General features: G+C 39.5%; 1 protein-coding gene across 12 annotated transcripts in view; it reads right to left on the reverse strand.

Annotated features, from left to right (window-relative positions):
* The window catches only part of NCK2 (NCK adaptor protein 2), a 139030-nt gene that overhangs the window by 85339 nt on the left and 39746 nt on the right, over window positions 1-13945 (reverse strand). Inside the window, exons 1-2 of one of the 12 annotated variants that reach the window (XM_075590371.1) lie at window positions 6861-7332; window positions 6699-6776 (exon numbers count right to left, since the gene is read on the reverse strand). The exons of 10 other annotated variants lie outside the window; for them this stretch is intronic. The gene's annotated coding sequence lies outside the window, so the exon portion shown is untranslated. Of the gene's footprint in view, window positions 1-6698; window positions 6777-6860; window positions 7333-13945 lie in introns of those variants that run through there. One more of the 12 variants, XM_075590365.1, reaches the window with a different exon arrangement.

Genomic DNA, 13945 nt, shown 5'->3' on the forward strand with positions numbered 1-13945 from the left:
ATTCAGTTTGCCTTGTAGAATCACTTGTACATAAAAACTTAAGGAGTACTCACAAGAACCCTGCAGAGATGTAGTCCATTGGTGTGCTCTGCTGCATCAATGAAAGCAGAGAAACGGAGAATGGCGGTACTCAGCAATAAATGTGATCCCAGGCTGGACTGCAGGCAAATGCTTAAAACGTACTTTATTGGCACTTATTAGGATACAAGAGAGGGTAAAACGCGTTTCGTGCCCATACTGGAGTTGTCAGTCTTTGACAAAGTGCCAGTATGGGCGCAAAACGCATTAGTGCATTTACCCTCTTTTGTATCCAAGTATGTGCCAATAAAGTAAGTTTTAAGCTTTCGCCTGCAGTCCAGCCTGAGATCACATTTATTGCTGTGCACCGCCATTCTCCGTTTCTACTGTACAGTAGACTATGTGTTTATTTCTAGATTTCCTTATGCTCACTGATTTTAAACTGAAACCGATGTTATCAGCAGCAAAACATGTGAAATCTTATGTTGTTTTTTTGTTTTTTTATAAAATCAGTTATGTAGTATTAGATAATACTTACTGTATATTTCTTTTATTATTCAACTCAATGCCATTTTTTATGAGTTTTAAAGCATCCTTTGACACCTATAGCAGGTATTAACCCACCTCCCCAGCAGTGCAAGATCTTTGCAACACTTTCCTATTTGGGATAATTTGTTACAAATGTTCCCAGCAGTTTTGACCTGTAAACTGTAACAATAGATAATGTTACCTTAGTAATATAAGAATACATTGTTGTTGCAGAGTTACATTGACTAAAGCAGCCATTATGTTAGGCACACAATCAGGATTTTAACAGATTTATAACAGGAGCACCAAACGATTGTCAGCTTAGGTAAGAATCTAGAATTGAACATTCTCACATGCCTTACATATAAAAATAATGTCAACTTTTTTTAAAAGTAGTATTCCTGCTTCAACATGACTGCTAAGTCCCTCACACTTTGTAACATTAATGAACATCACAAATCCTTATTAGAGAGGTTCAGGATAAGATAGTTTTGTTGGCAAATCTCTTTGAAGTCAGCATGGAAAACAGCTTGGTGATGCCTTGAGGGATGGGTAAGTGAGAATAACAGCAGAGGTTGCCATGTGATAACTCCACTTTTTAAATATAAATGTAAATAAAAACAAGAGCATCCAAAAAAAAAATATTACGTGGGCAATCTGCTTTAAAAGGAGATCTTACTTAAACGGAGTGTAAATTTGCATCTCATTACCCAGAACCCCTGGCTCAGTGGAAGCACTGCATGCTATGAGATAAGTGGTAAAGTCAGGTTTGTGGGCCTGTCTGAGATGTGATTGTGCATACAAGTGATATTTTAGCAGCTTACTTTCAGTAATCATAGCAGCCCTACATTTTATTTTTATATTGACCAGGTCTAATTCAGGATCTAGTTTATATCCTCAAATCTGCCAAGAGGCAAAATGGGAGTACAGCTGTGGAATATATTTGCTCTCTTGCATGTTTATGCTCATTGCAAGACCTAATGATTTTCCTTTCATTAGTACAGAACTGTTCTGTATAGTTCTAGCAACAACTTTTGTACCTGATCATTTATATTTCAGAATACAGTGGATACAGCATGTAGCTAGTAAGGTTAGGTCCATAAATACGAACTAGTGCTATTCCATAAGACACCTTTACAAAGTAAGTAAATCTGTTATGGCCTATTCTAGTTAATGCGCTGTAAGGTGTCTTATAGCAGATCACCACTTTGTGAATACACCCATGTGCTTTATTTTGCTCTTTATCTCGGAATAAACATGTAAATTGAAGTCTAATCTTTTTTTTTTTTTTTTAGTAAAGGACAACTTAATTAGATAATATACAATATCTTGTCACCTTTTCATTAAGTAAGCAATAATATTGAACTGCATGCATTGCATTTTAATTTGTGTGTGTAGCAGTCTGGCAAACTTACTGTACTGTATTTCCTATTTGCCAAAATTAATCAAAATCTGTAGTATTCTGATCAATGTAATGTGTAACACACTAGTAATATGGCATTGACAGTCCCAGACTAATTCATTAGTATAATTTACGAACGCTAAACCTTACTCATTGCCAAACAGTAATTTAATAGTGTCTGCGTTTAAAATATGAAAATGCAATAGCAGTCCTGAGTGTCACACATGCCGACATTTTGCACTGTACAGTATGTCACAAATAAAAAAAAAATAAAAAAAATTCAAAGTTTATTTTTCAATTCAATAAAAAAAACGAATCAATAACTATGCATTAATCGGTTGCAACATTTCAGGGCGCGAATCCAATTTCAACTACACTGTGGGAGGCTGAATAGGCAGAGAAAAGAGTGAGGAAGATTGCACGCATTTTCTCATACAGCACTGCAATTAAACCCAATAAAACAATGTTCTTTAGTTTGCCACACAAACAAGATTCAGTTATTCTCACCAAAGTCAATACAAGCTGTAGGAAGAACACACAAAACCAATATAAAGAATTCTCCTTCCGTTAGATTTATTAGGTTAGAAAACACAACTTTTAAAAAAATCAATGCAAAGCAATCTTACTTTACAATACTCAAAAAATACCTAGCATGTCTTGGCATTTGAATAAACACTGCAATGCTTTGCGTAGTCACCCAGAGAGTTGTTAGGGGAACTAAAGGAATAGTCGCCTTGGATGAATGTAGACTTAGGAAATTAGAAGGTTTAATATAATAAAAGTAGCGGATTTAAACAAAAATATTCAAGTATTTTAAAATAAGGTTTACATTTAAGATTTCCATTGAAGAACATATCCTTTGTTTGCAAAGTAATTATGGTGTCGTCATTAGTCATACAGAAAAATATAAGTAACGGATATGCTTGAGTTTTCCCAATAACAAGTGATATACCTATTTCTATCTTGTGAAAATTAGTGTGACAGTCAATTTAAGGGTAATTTAATCATTCTGATGAAGAAAATGACGGCTCCTTTAAGGCAAACTTTGTGCCTGGCCAGCTACTTAGAGCTACCAAATATACAGGATTTTGGTTGTTTTGATGTAATGTACTTCACATGCCCTCACTATGAGTAATTTTAAAAAGAATATCACAAAAAAAAAAAACCACACACAGAAAAATATCTGTAAAGCAATAATGAGACATTCTATTCATAAAATACTTGGCAATCCACAGTTAAGAACTGGTCATAATTAAGTAATAATCCCTAAATAATAGAGCATTACTGGCCAATAATGCCCTGGCTGGAAGAGTTGAAGGCCCGAGGCGAAGCCGAGGGACTTTAACTCAGCCAGGGCATTATTGGCCAGTAATGCCCTGTTCTGAGGGGATTATTACTATCATAGGCTAAATGTAGGCTTTAAAAAAAAAAAATCATAAAAAATATAAATATTTGAAGTCATATTGATTTTTATCAGCACGATTGTCTACATTCTTATGCTTTTACTGCAAGTTTATTAAAAGGAAATTGTACATACACAAAGCCCCCTCTATATTTATATACACACACACACACACACACACACTGCAACCCCCTCTATATACAAACACACTCTGCAGTCCCCCCTACACATTGTGCAGCCCTCATCCTCTACACCCACAAAACATTGCAGCCCTCCTCCACCCTCTACTCACAAATTACACACACAGCAGCCCCCCTCTACACCCACAAACACACAAAACACAGAAATACACTGCAGACACACATATACACCAAAACACACTGCAGCCCTCCTCCACCACACACACACACACACACACACACACACACACACACACACACACACACACACTGCAGCCCCCCTCTACACACACAAAATACACTGCAGACACACACACACCAACAATACAGACTGCTGCCCCCTCTACATCCATAAAGTCCACACCAGCAGCCCCTGTCTACACCCACTGCAGCCCTCATGTAAACCCACACACAACACTCTGCACCCCTCCTCCACCAACAAAACACACACTGCAGACACACACAAACCAACAGACTCTGCCAGCTCTACATCCAGAAAACACACACTGCAGGTAAATACACACGCACACAAAACACTCTACGCCACTCCTCCACCCACAAAACACAGACTGCAGTCCCCCCCCCCCCTCTGCACCTACAAAACACACTGTAGAGATGCACACAAATCAACAAAACAGATTCTGCCACCTCTACATCCACAAAACATACACCAGCAGCCCCCTCCCTACACACACCCTGCAGACACAGATACAGACACCAACAAAACACTGCACCTCTCCTCCACCCACAAAACACACACTGAAGACACACACTGCAGCTCCCCCTCTACTCCAACAAAACACACACAGCAGAAACACCCCAACAAGACTCTGCTGTCCCCTCTGCACCCACAAAACACACACCAACAGAAGACACACACTAATAAAACACACTGCTGGTCCCCTTTACACCTACAAAACACACAACAGACACACAAACCTTTCCCCTCTCCTGTGCGGAGCTCTCTGCAGGCAGGGGGGGGGGAGGAGTCAGTGCCTTCTGTCTAATCACCTCCCCTGTCTAAGAGCAAATGTCACTCTTTGTGAATGAGAACTGAAAGCCGATTGGCTGAAAAACTTGGCAGGGTGCCAAAATTTCCAGGCCATTACTGATTGGATAATGCCCGGAATTTTAATCAGAGAGCAGGGATTTCAATAATGCCCAGAATTTTCCAGCTTTAGACTATAATTTATAATATACACATTTAAAGTAAAACACCAATGAACATTAATAATCTATCTGAAGGTGCAAGTGTACAACATATAGAGATGATTTTTTTTTTTTTTTTTTTTTTAAACTAATGCTACCATTTTACAGTGCTCCGTTTACACCTCCAACTCTCTGCCTAGTCTACCTGGGCTGTGGTTTCGGCGAGACATTGAACGCTCCGATCAGCTGTTAGTCGCCTGACAGCGCATGCCTGTGATGTCACTGTTTGCCACGAGTTTCCCAGTGTAAGTCAATTTATGGCGTGTTAGCTTGGATCGTGTCGGGAGTTTCCCTCCGTTTAATTTGTCAGTGCATATCCACTCTGAATCGCGTGGAGGGAGCGGGATAGAGGCTGAGAACTACGGGGTCGACTGCCTGCATCGTGGAGGATAAGAGACCGTCGACTCACGAACCATCTTCATCTGGTACCGACGGATGCAGAGATCCTGGACCCCTGATGACCAGAAGTGTGTCTCATAGTGGTAACATGTCCCTAGCATGTACTGACTGATATTTTCCATTTATCTGTATGTGCGATACTTACCTTACCTGCAATGAGCCAATATAATCACATTTAATATACAACGAGTTGTGCGCTGTTTTTTGTCTTTCGTTTTCTAGTGCATGAGATGCTGGGCCATCTCTACTAAATAGCTGCAGACACGTGTGGTGTCAACAGGAGAGGTTATGTTCTAACTGCATCCAGTTCATCACAACTGTTTATTTGACACTGTTTAACACTGTTTATGTTATTGTATCACATCCAGTAACACTCCTAGGTTAATTATTGGATTTGTGGGTTATATCACTGCCTTTTCTCACTAACACAGTTTATATTTATATCTGTATCACCCTTTAATTAATGTAGTTTAGTGCGCATTTATTTTTTCTATTAGAACAGAAGGAAGTTTGTAAACTGACTGAAGAAACAAATAAGAAAATGACTAAAACTTTGAAGTTTCTTTATCCATTTACATGGTAGAAGATCAATATCCATGTGCAAAGAGTCTTCATTTAAAATAGAAATCACACTTGGCACTAAATGACATATATAAAGACCTTTGCAAAACACAAATGTACTTCTAACCGCTCTATAACTGTAAAAAGTGTTATCCACACGTATACTGTATATCGAGAGATTGCCTGTAAGTATTGTGTTTTATATTAACAGTATTACTTCACCAACAAAGGATTATATTCAACATCATTAACCAGTTTTTGAATCAGTAAACACTAATTAACTAGTCTCAGTCTGAAGTGTCATGGATTCAGCAACACATCATTACACTGGTCTAGACAATTGCTCTTTGTAATAATGCCCTTCAGCACTGGTGTAAAGCTGATGCATCTTAATTCCACTTGGATATGTAACAAAACATCACTATAAAAGCTTCTATTATATCTAGGAGCAATGGCACTGACATACTATGGTTCATTACATCACTGAATGTTACACCCATTTTTTTCAGGCTCAATAGCTTTATTAAGATTGTGGGTCTGAAGTTTCAAAGTAATTCCAATAGATTTAAAGTAGAAATACATTATTGAATGTGACACATTCGGTATTTTACATTATTTCAGACTTTATTTGGGGGTGAAGTTTTTCAAAGATACGTTGGTAACTTTAAGAAAATACCCTTAGTCCCATAAACACCTGTACTTTGAGTCTGACTCCTAGTTGCTGTAAAATCTTAGAACCTACTTGCCACACGACTGTCATTATATAATTTTTAATCCTTTAATGGTGACCCATAAAACTATTCTGTTCAGGTTTAGAAGTCTGTTTATGAACTTGCTCATCAACACTTACCAATGGTTCAAGTATGCTTCATCAACAAACATAAGTCCAATAAGTTAGTGCCAATAAAACTTTTTGTAAAACCAGGCATGAAACACAAACAACTTTACAGGAAACACAATTGAACCATGGTCTACTAAACTGATGTATTATATACTGTACCTGGCATACTCAGTCCGTTTGAACTAGGGTATAGAAGTCCAATGTCCAATAACCCCCTGGCGTGGAAAACCTTGAAAACTTAGAAAAAGAAGAAAACAGACAAGCTCAGTCTGTATAAGTATTGTGTATTAGCACCAAATAAAAACAATATTACTCCCTTACATGTGAGAAAACAGACGGGCGAAGTAGAGCGCGGGCACGGGAACCTCGATGTTTAAACAGGTTTAACCGGCGCTCCAAGTGAGTCCGCTCATCTGTACCTCCGGTGCTGGTGTCCTGCACCAGATCCCGGAAGCTAGATAGTCTCGTGTGTCTTTGTCTCCGTCACTTTTGAGCCACTGTCAAAAAAGCTTCACTCCCTTATAGCTCCACAACTTCCCTCCGTATCAGACGTCAGTCATCGGAGGGGGTGGCTGGTTCGTGTAGGGCACCGCCCTCTGTAATGTGTTGCCAAAACCATAAACCCTATGCGTTTCACACAGGGGCTTAGTCTGGGGGTGGTGGTCCTATTGCTCCTCATCTTCTAAATACCCTCACTGGTTACCAGTTATAATTAGTCAAATGATACACACCTCCAAAAAATAAATTGGTAATGCTATACTATTCTCAGTCATATCATTTGACAATGAAACACATCTAACCTCTATTAGCAATTAGGAGATGGAAGTAATTGAATAAATGGTCTAGACAAAATTTGCTCTTAATGAAAGTTTGAATTTAGAATGTAAATTGTCTAAATTCAAGATAGGTTACTGAAAATAGTTTACAATACTCAAAAGAGAATATGGGGAATGACCCCCAAGATATACCGAGGCTACTACCCAGGCTGTAATTATACCAGCCCATAAATCAGAGAGGAAGACACCACTCTTCTTAGCATATAAGCTTCATAAGTATCCGGACTAATTCAGGGTGGTGGGCTAGGAAGTATACTCCAGTAGAAGTACAGAACGGTAAAGGTAAGTCAATGTGTCCGGTGTCCGTCGGCCTCACCTCCACCCTGTGTCCAACGATGTCACAATTCAGCTGGTCAGTACTCACGGAGAATGTAGTGGTCTGCCTGTAGCGCTGATGTGTGAGCAGCTTCTGTCCTGGCTGCTCGTGGTGTCGGCATGCTCCAGCCGAAATGACGACAAGGGAAGAAGAAACAGGTAACAGCGGTCACAGCTCCTCCAACCAGCCAACGCATTGAAAAAGTAAAAAACTTTATTGAATTCGAACAGTGAACATCAGCAACAATTCACTCTGACGCGTTTCGTCTAATGGCGGAATTTATCAAAGATAGGGAAACCTACTGGATTTTCAGGCTTAATAGCCTGACACCCGGAGGTTTGAACGAGAATTTGGACACTAGTACCATTGTCTAATGTCCAAATTCTCCTTCCTAGTCTGCCTGCCCACTCTTTCCTTCCTACCTACCTCTTTTTTCCCTTCCCCATTCCACATTGTTCAGATCTATCAGACTCATTTTTATGTAGTTTTGAGTTATTTATTGTAGAGGGAGAAAGGGGGTGGCCCGGTATTAAAGGGGTTGCACCCCATATGGCCATCCCCTGACCTCACCAGAGAGACAAGAGGTTAACTGGACTGCGGTCCAGGGATGAGGTTTGCACCTTATTATACCTTGAAAATGTATGTTCCCCTGTTCCCATGTTTCATTATAAGCATGTATTTTAATGTTTTAAAGTGCATTTCTGTATCTCCAATTCTGGAGGTCGCAGAGAGTTCATATTTGGCCAATATGTGGAGTCACTGTAGGCATTAAAAACTGGCAAAGGTCGACCCACTGAGCCCACCAGAATGGAACTTATTAATATGTGTAGATATTAAAGTGTATAGGTATTTTATTTTGGATCTGTTCTGAAAATGCAGACGCCATTTGCTAGGCTAATAAGTCATGAAGGGCAGACGGCTGAGTAGCCTAAGCACGGTGATCAAAAAGTAACTGCCTTGATTGTTACCCAATGTCTAGGGATTAAGTATTAATCAATCAATAAATTCTGCCAGTCTGATTGTTACCTGAGGGCATGGGTTAGTCTGTTAGTCTGTGTCTCCACATTAGAGAGTGAATACAGATAATTGTTCACCAATAGGCTGTGTTCAATGTTAAGAATAGGGTTGCACAGGTATATAAACTGTGTCAACCCTACAGTTTTGAGTTGTGCTGGATTGCTGGAGTTGTGCTTCTGATACCATCTTGAATGTCACTGAATTGCTGGAGTTGTGCTTCTGATTCCACCTGGAATGTCACTGGATTGATGGAGAATTGCTAGCTGATACTTCTCCATTCCCCAACCCTAAGTAAGTGTTATTTTCTTGTCTGTTAATTGTACTATATTGCTGTGTTCACCTTATTTAAGGAATAAATTATATTTTATTATATCTAAGCCTCGTTCAGTTCAACCCAGATATTTGGTGTTCATTATATCTTGTCATAAGCTACCGTGACATTTATGTGTATGTCCACATTTTTATATATCTTTGTTTACTTTATTGTTTACATATGAATACTTGTGTCCACGCATGTGATGATTATATATGCACTTTTTACATGAATGTACACACATTTTTATTTTATTTACTTTCTTCTATTTTTGAGTTTGTTTTCCTTACATGTCTATGCTTAATGTAGTTATATATATATATATATATATATATATATATATATATATATATATATATATATATATATATATATATATATATATATATATATATATATATGCACTGTGTATATCAATTTTTCCAGATTCACAATTTTTATTATAATTTATATTAAAAAAATAATTTTTTATTTTTATTTTATTCTTTTTATTATTATTTTTTGATATTTAGTATTTATATTTATTTTATTAATATAAGGATTTGGAATATACATATATATATATATATATATTTCATAGTTATTTTATATTTATTTATTTTATGATTATTGGTATGTAACATTTAGTAATATCTTTTTTCTTAATTTGATTTGCCTTATTATATATGTTTTATATTGAAGCCCTATGCCAATCGCCTTAGATTTTTTGTGTTATATATTGGCCCTATCCTGGTTTCATTGATGGTCATTTTCTGTATGTATTTCTCTTTAAGAGACATCATATTTGTCTTCCCACTAATTAACCTATCAGGTTTAAGTCAACCCTATAAAGGTTTTTTTTTGCCCTTTAAAATAAATTCCTGCTATTTAATGTTATTGATTCTTGTATGTTATGCTACCATACAGGCTACTAGAAGAACATATTGATATGTATAAATGTATAATTTATAAACTTGTGGTAGCATTAGTCCATAGGTAGTTATAATTATAATTGTTTTTAACCGTATCCCTGCATGCTTAAATTATGTATTAGCCAAGAGGCACACATGCTTCTTGGAAGGGACAACTCCCTAGTATCACCATGGTTACAATGGACTATTAAAAAGCACCATAGCAGTCACGATCACCCCTGATGAAGTCATATCCTAGTGACGAAACACATAGGGCATGTTCGTGACGTCCCCAAGTCGATGGAGAAAGACACGCAGGTGTGGACGAGCATGCATACAGCAGCACGTTTGTGCTCTGAGGCGTTGAGAATCTCTCTAGCCGTATACTTCAAGGCGAACTTAAAGACACCAGCACACACGCATCATCTCTGCACTGCGCTTTGGACTTTGCTCTTGCTCTTACTCTGATTGGAAACTGGGAGATTATATCTATCTATCTTAATGTTTGTGATCGCTATCCTTGTGAGTGCATTTCTTTCCCCTGTGATAATATATTAAAATGGGTTATACTTTAACACCATGGAGAATATGCTTCTTATTACTGTGTTTTAGATTTTGTGTTGGATGTGGTCCACCCCATAAAGAAGCGGCCTCAGTCTGCGTTTTATTTGGATCATCTTCAAATCGCTTTTTTGTTCTGTTTTTCCTTTTTACACGAACACAGCTTGCATGTCCATGTACAGTTTCTGATCTTTTTGTCAATTATTGACATAACACTTTATTCATCTAGGTGCACTCCTAACAGCAAGCAAATATCAGGTAGTGAACCGCTTATACTCACAATTACCAACAACTAAGTAGCAACTAAGAAATATATTTATAGCTACTCATATTCATGTTGTGTTGAGCATAAATGTGTGAGGAAACACCACCATACGACCTGATCTGCTTCACAGGGATAGCCGTTGCCTGCATCGACACCACCATTGTGGCGTCACTAAAACCCTACGTAAGTCTAGTGTAGTTACCCACACTTCGTCATGGGAGGAGGAGCTTAGCTGATACTGTACTTAGTTGTTGGCAAATGTGAGTATAAGAGGTTAACTACTGATATTTACCTGCTGTAACGAGTCCACAGGGCTCCATATGTAAGAGAGATCATTGCATCTCCCTTCAAACTAAATGAACTTTCTGTAAGCACAGATATACACGTGTGAGATAGATGTTAACTATTTGCAGCCCATCAAGTTTGCACATCAGCTTGTTGTTAAATAGCGGCTACTCTTAGAGCTACATAGGTGTTTTAGATACACACAACACAGGTGATATAGTCTGGACATATGATTATCCTTTTTCAAAAGTATATGGATTAACGAATACCGATTTGCCTATCCAGATCTATTGGAACCGCCCCAATGGGGAATTTTAATGCACTGTAAATATTAATCACTTACGCCGTTGTTCATGTGCGAAATAAAAGATTTATTTACTGTTTTAGTGTTTAAAGTGCGCTCAACAAGTGCCTGCTCCGTGTCATCTACCCGCAGCTGCTATAAAACTCTCACCTGTCTCCTGTGTGACTGCAACCAATTGCACCCTGCATGCCTCCGCTCCTCACTCATTCTCTCTCCTCCCTGTTATATGCTCAGCCGGCCCACTGGCTCATCGGCTGAGCATAATCCTTTGTCATTACAAAGTGTTTCACTGCTCTCCTTGTTCCTGCTGCCTTGCGCTCTTGTTACTTGATCTCTGTTCCTAACCCGGCTATCCCTCGACAATCCGCATCACTCCAACCCTGACCTCGGCTGATACTACCTGCAATGATTCGTACCACTCCAATCCAGACCCCGGCAAGTATCTCGACTATCCGTACCTCTCTAATCTTGACTCGACTACCTCGACCAATCTACACTCCAGACGTGCCCACGTTGCTGTGGGTTGGTATTTATCCAATCCCCACCTCTGCCCCGCGGTCCCGCCTTGTTTGTGGTGAGCACTCCGTGACAGTAAGAAATTGTCTTTTAAATAGCAAAACGCGGTTCACTGCCAGAATTATTGAACAGTTTTAGCTCGGATTACATCACTCAGGTCTGGATTCTACTATGACATTAAATTACAGATGCTAAGAACCTCTGCTTCTCTAATACACAGCTATATTATCTCCTCTTTACGTTTAAATATATTCTGCAGCATGACTATACTGTGAGGTGAATCCAAGTTGTAGTCAATTTTAAATGCTTAACACATATTGGGTCTCTGAAATCCCTTCACGTTTCAAAACTGCTAGTATCCAGTGCCTCGCAACTACTATATCTAAATGAAACTACTAGAAATTCACCCCTAATCTAAATCTGGGAAATTTGGTGCCTTCACAGAACACAAGAAAAAAACCTACGTAAGAAAAGTATTGTACTCCTATGTTATAACTATGTATTGCATAGTTAGGGGAATTTAATTAATATGGTAATCGGTTAACAATAAAGTTGCTGGGTGAGATTGAAGTACAGTACACTTGATGCTTTGTAAAGTACAATTATTCTAGTAAAGACCAAGTTAATAGGGCACTGATGAATATAAAAACTTTTTTGCCGTTAGCAATAAGACAAAGCATACTGCTTTTCAAAAGGTGCCAAAATCTTTTTAGAACTTAACCCTAATTTCCGTCGGAAACGTTCCATAATAATACTTTTTTTTTCTTTCAGACATGTCAATTAAATTAAATGAAGCATAACACAAAGATGTATTGTGACACAGAAGATGCATCATTAATAAATGAAAGACCAAAACACCTTTATCAGTTTTCCTTCTGCTATTTTAGTAACGTGCCTAAACTGATACAAACCGTAGTGGTTTTAACCCCCAAGATGAAATGGATGTAGATGTCCCATAAATTAAACTCACACTAATGATATAGTATTGAGGGGTGATAGAAAGTAGACTTTTTGTATCCTGTTAATCTTGGTAAACACAATTTGATAACTGTATTTGACGGAGGGGCGTAGCTATAGCCTGGGCAGCCCGGGGTCCCGCTCTCAGGGCCACCGACAGGGGGGAGAGTCGGGACAAGTGGGTGTATTATATGTATTGGGAGGTGGGTGTATTTTTTTATATGTTTTGGGGGTGGGTGTATTTTTTTATATGTATTTGGAGGAGTGGGGGGTTTATATGTATTTGGGGGGTGGAGTTTTTTTTATATGTATTTGGGGGTTGTGGGAAGGTTTTTTTCTACTTGGAGAGTGTTTTTTTTTTGGTATGTATTTTGTGAGAGGGATTGAGTGCGTGTGGGGGCTAGTGAGAGGAAGTGTAAGTGAGGGTGAGGGAGAGAGTGAGAGGAAAAGAGGGAGTAAGAGTGACACGCAGGTGAGGAATACATGCGCAGGGGGATTGAATGAGAGTTGGGTAATTGATGGAGGGGGCGAGTGAGAGGGGGGAGTGAGGATGAGGGAGTGAGATGGAGGGGAGAGAAATACATGGGAAGAGGGGGGGGAATAGAGAGGGCTCGTGAGGGGTGAAATAGGGGGAATGGGCTCGTAAGACCACCGACACAGGGCGTGGGCTGGGAGGAACTCTAGTCCAGGGCCATGGGAAATCTGTCTACGGTCCTGCTGACCATCTCGCTCTCTTCTCCCCTAGATATAGGCAGGTGGGGGGAGAAGAAGGTACACGGCGACGGGCCGCCACAGTGAAGCAGAGGAGCAGACGGCAGAGGAGTTGGGAGTTGCACAGAGGCAGAGCAAGACAGCCGGGGAGGAGAGCATCCCAATAGTCCGACCCGGAAGTCTTTCGCACTTCCGGTGTCTATGCTGCTATAGCGTGCTCCTCCCCAGCCATCCTGTTTTGCCTTCGTGAAACTCCTAAGGCTATGGCACCCGCTGCCTGCGCTGCACCTGCGCCTGTGAGGCTGGCGGCGCGTGAAGCCGAATTCCCCAGTCTGCAGTGAGCTGCAGGGGGAAAGACGGGGGGGGGGGCGTGTGGCGGGGGAATGACGGGAGCGCGGTCATGATGTCACCCGGCAGGTTCGCCCTCATTGGCTG

This window comes from Ascaphus truei, chromosome 3 (assembly GCF_040206685.1).
Source record: "Ascaphus truei isolate aAscTru1 chromosome 3, aAscTru1.hap1, whole genome shotgun sequence".
NCBI lineage: Eukaryota > Metazoa > Chordata > Amphibia > Anura > Ascaphidae > Ascaphus > Ascaphus truei.